The sequence below is a fragment of the Terrapene carolina genome, unplaced genomic scaffold, assembly GCF_002925995.2.
Source record: "Terrapene carolina triunguis isolate 2854851 unplaced genomic scaffold, T_m_triunguis-2.0 Scaffold34046, whole genome shotgun sequence".
NCBI lineage: Eukaryota > Metazoa > Chordata > Testudines > Emydidae > Terrapene > Terrapene triunguis.
Genome location: NW_020698397.1, coordinates 7509 through 15354, shown reverse-complemented (window position 1 = coordinate 15354; position 7846 = coordinate 7509). Strand labels below are relative to the sequence as shown.

Here is a 7846-nt window from a genome sequence, read left to right as displayed (position 1 = left end):
GCAATCCATACAGGAGAGGGACCCCACAAGTGCTTGGACTGTGGGTAACGATTCAGACACAGAACACTCTTGTTTCACATCAGAGAATCCACACAGGAGAGAGACCCCAGAAGTGCTTGGACTGTGGGAAAGGTTTCATACGGAGGTCAGACCTCATTAAGCATGGAAGAATCCATACAGGATCTAAATTTCTGTCACACATGGTAATAAAGGGTTAAGCAACTTGCATGCAATTGACTCAGATTTAACTTTTAGAGAGATATTTTAAGTGTGTGTCCACCTTAGATAAGCTTTGAAATGTAAACGTGTATTATTAAAGAGTTGGAAGAAGAGGGGTAACTGTAGTGGTCTATGTTTAGCTATATCTTGTTAGAGGTTAACAATTTATCCCAAGGCTTCCTGTATTCTGTTAATTCAGGGATCAATAATTCAGAGATTATACCCATCGCCCCTGCGACCTGCCGAATTCTAGCTCAGTCTCATTGAATTCGCTGGGGGTAGGGGCTGAAGGATGGAGGGAATGTTTATAGCTGAAATCACCAAAATGTGTTTTGCAAGGTTAATGTTAATGGGATCCGTTCCGCTCTCCTGCTCGGACATTTTCTCTGGAGATCCTGGACACAGAAAAGAGCAGGCGATACCATCATGGCTACCAATCCCAATGGTGACTATCTACAGTAGCAATTCTCAAGCTATGGGGCAGGCCTCCCAAGGGAGATACAGAAATGTGTCAAGAGAAGCGTGACCTCTGTGGGTTGTTTGGGTTTTCTTTAAAGAGCACTGGCTGTCGGCCCCAGGTGGCTGGGGCTCATGAAGAAGCACAGGCCTACCTGCGAGGTGGGTATAAATGCTCAGGCTCTCAAACCCAGCTGGAGCAGCAGCACAGAAGTAGGGGTGTCAATGGGGTGATAAATCTGCTGTGAACAGCGATACTGAAGAATATCACTTTTCACGTGGCCACCCTAACTTCTGTGCTGCTATTAGAGGCCTTCGGAGCTGGGCGCCTCACCAGCAACTACTCTGCCGTTAGAGCTGGGTGGCGATATATGTGCTTGTGAGGGTGGGGGCGTAAATGACCACAGACACAAAGAAGGGAGGGCCCAATGAAAAACATTTGAGAACCGCTGGTCTACACTATTATGATCACCACGTTTACAAAATGATAGATCTTCTCCAAAGTACATCTTGTGAGGTGTTATAGGAAAAGTCAGCGTCTGCTGAATATTATTGTCCCGTTAAAATGTGTCTATCAGCACTGTCCATGGAGCTCTGAGAGTTTGCTGTATGTTTGTTACTTGCTGTAAAGCTGGAAAACGCCCACAGACGAGCTCCTCGGAGACAATGTCACCTGCACACCAGCTAGGTGCTACGTGGCCAGTAATTGCTCAGCCGCCCATTTACCAGCTGTGGAGCTGGGAACAAGAGAGTTACAATTCACCGGAAGGACGGCTGGACGCTCACTTAGGCCACAGACTGATTGTCACCTGCCCCCCGGCTGGGGGGTGAACCTCAAAGAGGAGAGTGGTATGAAAGCACAAGGGAGAATTGCCTCCATTTTTACCTCTCCTCTCCCATCTTTACAGAAGGCAACAAGATGGCTTGAAAGGCAACAGGGGCCTTGGACTGGGGAGGGTGGATCAAGGCTGGAAGGAAATCCAGGCTGGGTACTAAGAACTGTCAACTGCCTGCAACAGCGGGTGGGGTGAGAAAACCTGTTTGCTTCATATCTTCCTAAGCTTGATAAAATTTAGGATTTAAAATGCATATTTTAATTTTATTTTTTAACCAATTCTGACCTTTTACATCTTTCTCCCTTGTAATCCCTGAAAGCCCCCTTGCTCCGGTTACTAAACTGGTTTTAGTGTTTTGTCTGGACCTGTGTGTTTTCATGGAAGTATTTGGAGGATTTGACTGGAGAGAACAAGGCTGTGGCCTAATCCGACCCCTTTGTGGGGGTGACCCACTAATTACTGAGTTTGTCCAGCCACAGCGAACAGACTGAGCAGTCCAAGATGCACTTTCCTGGGGTGTAAGGCTGGGAGTAGAAAACTGGCTGATGTTGCTGTGTCATTTGGTACGTTCCTGAGTGTCTGGCTGGTCGCACTCAGTACAGTGCAGCCAGGAGTGATTGTGAAGGCTGGTGGCTGTGTGGGAGCAGAGCGTGGAGGGGTTTGTTGTTCACACAGGGCAGCAGTGTAAAACATGCCCTGGGATGGAGAATTAAGCAGTTCAACTGTCCAGATTGTACCCTGGGGTATGTCTCACACCGACTGTCTCCTGCAACCCAGCATGGCACCGTTGGGCTTTCATCATCCTGATCCTGAAAGGCAAGTTACGCAGGGCAAACTAGAGAAGGGGAACCAGCCGACATCCTCAACTGCTTTGGCTAAATCCTGAATTCCCCCTGGGATGTGACACTTGAAATTCTGCTGCCAGCCTTCCCCTCATGCGTCTGTTTCCTTCCCACGCATCTAAACTATTATGCCACCCTCCCTCCCCCTTTCTACTCTCTCCCCTACAAATCTGGCCCAGCCAGCTGAGACAACCAGACGTTTTGCACCAGTGCCGGTAGCCTGTGACCAGAGAGGCAGGTTAAAGCAAGGCCTTAGCCAGCCCAATACGGAGAGAAGTTTGCCACAGATGGGCTGATCAGCCAGCGGCCTGTGCCCGGGTTTGTTCTGCAGGGAGGCTGCAAGCGAGACTGAATGCTGACAGGAGAAGTTTCTATGCAGGATGTCCCCCTAATGCTGGGAGAAGCTGCCCGAGCCCAGGGGCGGTGGGTTCCCAGGGGCCAGGGTCTGGGACAGGGGGCTGCAATGCAATGGGTTTATCGCTAGGACCCAGGAGCGGCTGGGGGAGTGATCGCTGGCTGGGCTCAGGCCCGGCAGCAAGAAGTGACTCTGGAAGTAGGATCGCTTGAAAGACAATAGGAGCATCATTGAACTAGGGAGAGTGGTCCTAGCTGGAAGGCTTTCCCGTGAGTATGGACTACTGAAACCTCTTGGGTGAGAGAAATCCTTTTGCTTGTAAGGGTACGTCTACACACCAAACCTAAGTCAACCTATATTAGGTTGACTTACAGCTACCAGAGTAATTACTGCGGTAGGCGATGTCCACGCTACCCTCTTTGGGTTGGGGGACCTGACCTCACCAGAAGCGCTTCCACCGACCTAAAAGGGGCCGTGTGCAGAGCTGAGAGCCTGATCTCTCAGCTCCTGCCGTTGCTCCCTCCCAGGAGCCTGGCTGCCCCAGAAGCTCAGGGTGGGCTGCCCCCCCCCACTCCCTGTTCTCTGTCCCCCACCACACCCACCTGCTGTCATAGGCGTCGACTCCGTGGGTGCTCTGGGGCTGGAGCAGCCACAGGGAAAAATGAATGGGTGCTCTGCAACCACTGCTCCCCTTCCCCCCCGCCCCACCTCCTCCCGCCCTGAGCGCACCGCCTACCTCCTAGCGCTTCCCGCCCGACCACTGTCAAACAGCTGTTTGGTGGCTTTAGCATGCCCTGGGAGGGAGGGGGAGGAGCGGGAACATGGCGCGCTCAGGGGAGGAGGCGGGGAAGAGGTGGGACTGGGACTGTGATTTGGGGAAGGGGATGGAATAGGGGCCCCTCCCAGTTTGACACCGGACCATTGATAACTACTCTGTCTTTCAACCAGTCTTTCAACCTGTTGTGCATCCACCTTATAGTTATTTCATCTAGACCAATGAATTTGTCCCTGCTGGTCAGAACTGAGTCTAACCCGGCTGCCCCCTGCTTACTTCCCCCGCCTTTGGAAAGCTGAAGTTGTCCCCGATGCATTCCCAGCACTTATTGCACATTGGGTGCTATGAGGGTGGCCAGGTGCCCAGTTTTTGACTGGAAAGTCCAGTCGAAAAGGGGACCAGACAGTGTCTAATCAGATCTATTGACCAGACACCCAAAATCAAGTTACTGCAGGTGGGGAGGCACTGGGTCATCACTCGCACCAGACCCTACTCATCTGGGGCTGCCTCCTACCTGCAGCTCCCAGCCCTGACTCCACAGGCAAGTCCCTCCTGACCCGGGGCAGGGAGGGTGGGAAGAGGAGTGGATGGGGGCAGAGCCTTGGGAGAAGGGGGCAGGGCCTTGGGAAGACTAGGCAGGGTAGGGGTGGGACCTTGGGGAGAAGAAGCAGGGCAGGAGAGGTTCCGGCACTCCTGCTGTAGTGTCTGGTTTTAAATATTACCTGGTTGGCAACCCAAGTTGCTCGCTGAGAGGCTGTGAAAAATATTAACCAACATACAAATATCACTTTTCACAGCAGCAGAGTTACTAACTAGCAATAAATAAATTACAATGATTTTGATGTGTGTGTGGGTAAGGGGACTGTTGGCCCCTCACTGAAACTTAGTGGGGTTTTTTTGATTGGCCCTCTCCCAGGACCAAAAACCAGGGGAAGGGAGAAATGAAGAACCTGAGACTAGTCACCAGGGCCAATGGGGAGAGGTCAAGGCTGTAGGTCAGTCTCATTGAAAGGCAGGCAGGCCAATGAGGGAGTTGGCATCTGGGGTCCCACCCTTGGTGTGAGCTGCAGCTGCCTGCCAGAGAATGGGAGAAGCAGGGCGGGGGATTGGGAGAAGCGCAGTGGCGTAGCCAGCTTCTAAGAGAAGGAGGAGCAAACATAAAAAAGGTGCCTCCCTTGGCTCCTCCTCTGGCCACGCCCCCCCCTTGGCTTCTCCCCTGGCCCCCCCCCCCCCCCCCCCCCATTGCTCCTCTGGCCACGCTGCAGCCATGCTGCACCCCCCCCCCCTCGCTCCTTGGCCGCACCGCCTCCCCCTTGGAGGCTTGGACCCACCCCCCGGAGCAGCGCTCGGCAGCATCCCGGGCCCCCCACCCTCCCAAGGGGCTTCTGAACCACTTGTGGCGACTGTCAGCTCCGTCCGCCTCGCCCCCCCAGCTCATTGCTGGCTTGCAAAGACTTCTGTGCACACCGCCCCCCGCCGCCTCCCCCTGGTCTCTGGGGCGATTGACTTGTGGAGAAAGGGCAGCCCCTAAGGAAGCGTGGAGGGGGAGCTCTCTCCTGACCAATGCCAGCCTGAGCGTGGGAGACGCCGGGCAGGCTTCAGCAGCGCTTCTGAGCAAGAGAGGCAGGCTGTGTCCTGAAATAACCCTGCAACTACGGCAGCGGGGGGGTGGGCGGGAGCGCAGGTAGCGGGGAAGAAGTAATGCTAAGCACGGACTGAGAGAGGAGAGCGGGAGCGAGCCCGGGCTTTGTTTCTCTTTCTGTTGCCCGGGCCATCCTGGTTGGCTCCTCCAGCCATGCCGTGCTGCCCTCGCGGCCCCGGCCCCCCACCCCATGGCTCCTCCGGCCGTGCCTGCTGCCCCACCCCATGGCTCCTCTGGCACTGCTGCCTCCCCTTGCCTGCAGGAGTCCAGCGCTTCAGAGCGGAGCGTGGGCCCACCCGCTGGCGCCATGGTAACCCCTAACTAAGGTGCGGCTTTTGGAAAATGCACTGCCGCTTCCCCTGCACCCCCCCCAGCTACACTTCTGGGGAAGGGGTGGGGGCGGAGGGAGGTCAGGGCCCATGGCAGCAGCGCTGAGCCAGAGGGAGGCTGGAGCGGTCTGGAGCTGGGTGCAGTGAGCAGCTGGGGAGAGCGAGGGGGGATCCTGGGCAGAGGGCCAGTGTAGGGAGACACCCCCAGCTGAGAGGGCCCCACAAAAACTAATAGCCTCAGCTCACAGAAGGATTAATCTGGCCCTGCTCACAGAGTGGGGTGACGTGTTTTCCTTTCGCCTTCCCTTATTTTCCTTAATTTTTGTATTACTTGCTGTTTAATAAATTGTATTTGTTGTGAACTCTATGCAATAGTCAGGGAAGCGTCCAAAGCGAAGAGAGCACCCCGGAGTGGGGACGCCCAAGTCTCCATCCTCGGTGCTCGCAACAAGATTGCAGGTTAAGTCCCCTCAGGAATCCTGGGTCCAACAACATCGGAGTTTCGGGGACTAGTCCTTGAGGTCAGGCAGCCATCTGGGTAAAGGGAGTGGGAGCGAGGACTCAGAGCCTTCTCTTATTCAGTTCCACCAGCGTCGTGTATAAGTCAGGAAAGTTCCCCACCATAGCCCCCCCGGCGCTTACCTAAGTACATATTTATTGGTTTTGTCAAGCCAGGCCTTAAAAACCTCTAAGGAAGGAGATTCCACCACCTCCCTAGGTAACCCATTCCAGTGCTTCACCACCCTCCTAGTGAAACAGTGTTTCCTAATATTCAACTTAAATCTCCCCCATTGCAACTTGAGACCATTGCTCCTTGTTCTGTCATCTGCCACCACTGAGAACAGCCTAGCTCCATCCTCTTTGGAACCCCCTTTCAGGTAGTTGAAGGCTGCTATCAAATCCCCCCTCACTCTTCTCTTCTGCAGACTAAATAATCCCAGTTCCCTCAGCCTCTCCTCATAAGTCATGTGCCGCAGCCCCCTACTCATTTTCATTGCTCTTCGCTGGACACTTTCCAATTTGTCCACATCCCTTCTGTAGTGGGGGGACCAAAACTGGATGCCATACTCCAGATCTGGCTTCACCATTGCCGAATAGAAGGGAATAATCATTTCCCTGGATCTGCTGGCAACACTCCTACTGATGCAGCCCAATCTTCTCCCACAGTCTGTGGACTCATCCCAATTTCCGCTCCTCGATCCCAACTTGGTACCTTTGAACTTCTTCAGAGTCTCCGTTAGAGCACTATTATTCGGAGACAACTCTCCGAGTCTCTTTTCCAGCTCCGAAGACATCTCCACTGGCTGCTGGACCTTCCCCTTCTCACACCTGGAGAGAAAATGTCACATTCTGGTATTTTGTTTAGTGACACATCATCATTTGTCGTCAGTGAAAGTTGCTGCTGTAATGGGGCTGGACTTAGAATTCCTCGGCTTCTCCCAGCCTCAGAGCAGGTGCAGCACAGGCTGTGGCCGTACAACCTTCCCCCTGAAGATCCCATTAATATTCTTCAGCTCTGGCCTGGAGAGACCGGCTCTGGGGCAAAACAGGAATTGAGTCTCCACGGCCAATTCACTCCTTGGCCTCCCTGCTGGTCTTAGTGTTGTAGCCATGTGTGCACTCGGAACTGGACTGATTCATTACAATAGAAATAGTGTTTCCTAATATTCAACCTAAACCTTGCCGACCATTACTCCTTTGGTTCTGTCAAAAAGACATTGCACTCCCCGTCGGGGAATCGAACCCCGGTCTCCCGCGTGACAGGCGGGGATACTCACCACTATACTAACGAGGAAGTGGTTTATTAGTGCCCTGGACTAGATGCTCATGATGGGCCCTTCTGACCTTAGATCCTGTGAGTGTAACAGGAGCCGGACACAGAGATGCTGCAGCGCGATGGGTTGATCGCTAGGACCCAGGAGCAGCTGGGAGGCGGCTCTGGGGGGAGCGATCGCTGGGCTCAGGCCCGGCAGCTGGAAGTGACTCGCAGCCGCTGCGGGTCTCTGGCTCCCAGGCTCCTGGCGAGATCCCCGAGCCCCGGCGGCTGGTGCTGGGAGCCCGGAGCCCTGGCTGCAGCCGGGAGAGGGGAATCTCCAGCAGGGCCCTTCCCGCCGCTCCCCAGGAGCCTCTCCCAGGGCAGAGCCCCCAGCCTGGCCAGACCCCTTCCCGGCCCGGCCCCTGCCCCAGGGGGCCCCGCTCGGAGGGGAGGTAAGAGAGACCCGCCCCCCCCGTCACCCCCGGGCTGCAGGGGGAGGTTTGGCCCCAGGCTGCTCCCAGCGGAGCTGGCTGCGATTCCTGCCCTGGGCCCGGGAAAGCTGCCGCCAGCTCCCGGTGTGTGCGGGGCGGGGGAAACCCAGGAATGAAGGGGGCAGAGTGGATAAAAATTCCCCCT

The 7846-nt window shown here is 54.9% G+C and overlaps 1 non-coding gene across 1 annotated transcript; it reads right to left on the bottom strand.

Moving 5' to 3' along the window:
- Positions 1-7177: 7177 nt before the first annotated feature.
- TRNAD-GUC lies at positions 7178-7249 on the bottom strand. The gene has a single exon. It is a non-coding gene; the product is annotated as a tRNA-Asp (tRNA).
- Positions 7250-7846: the final 597 nt, after the last annotated feature.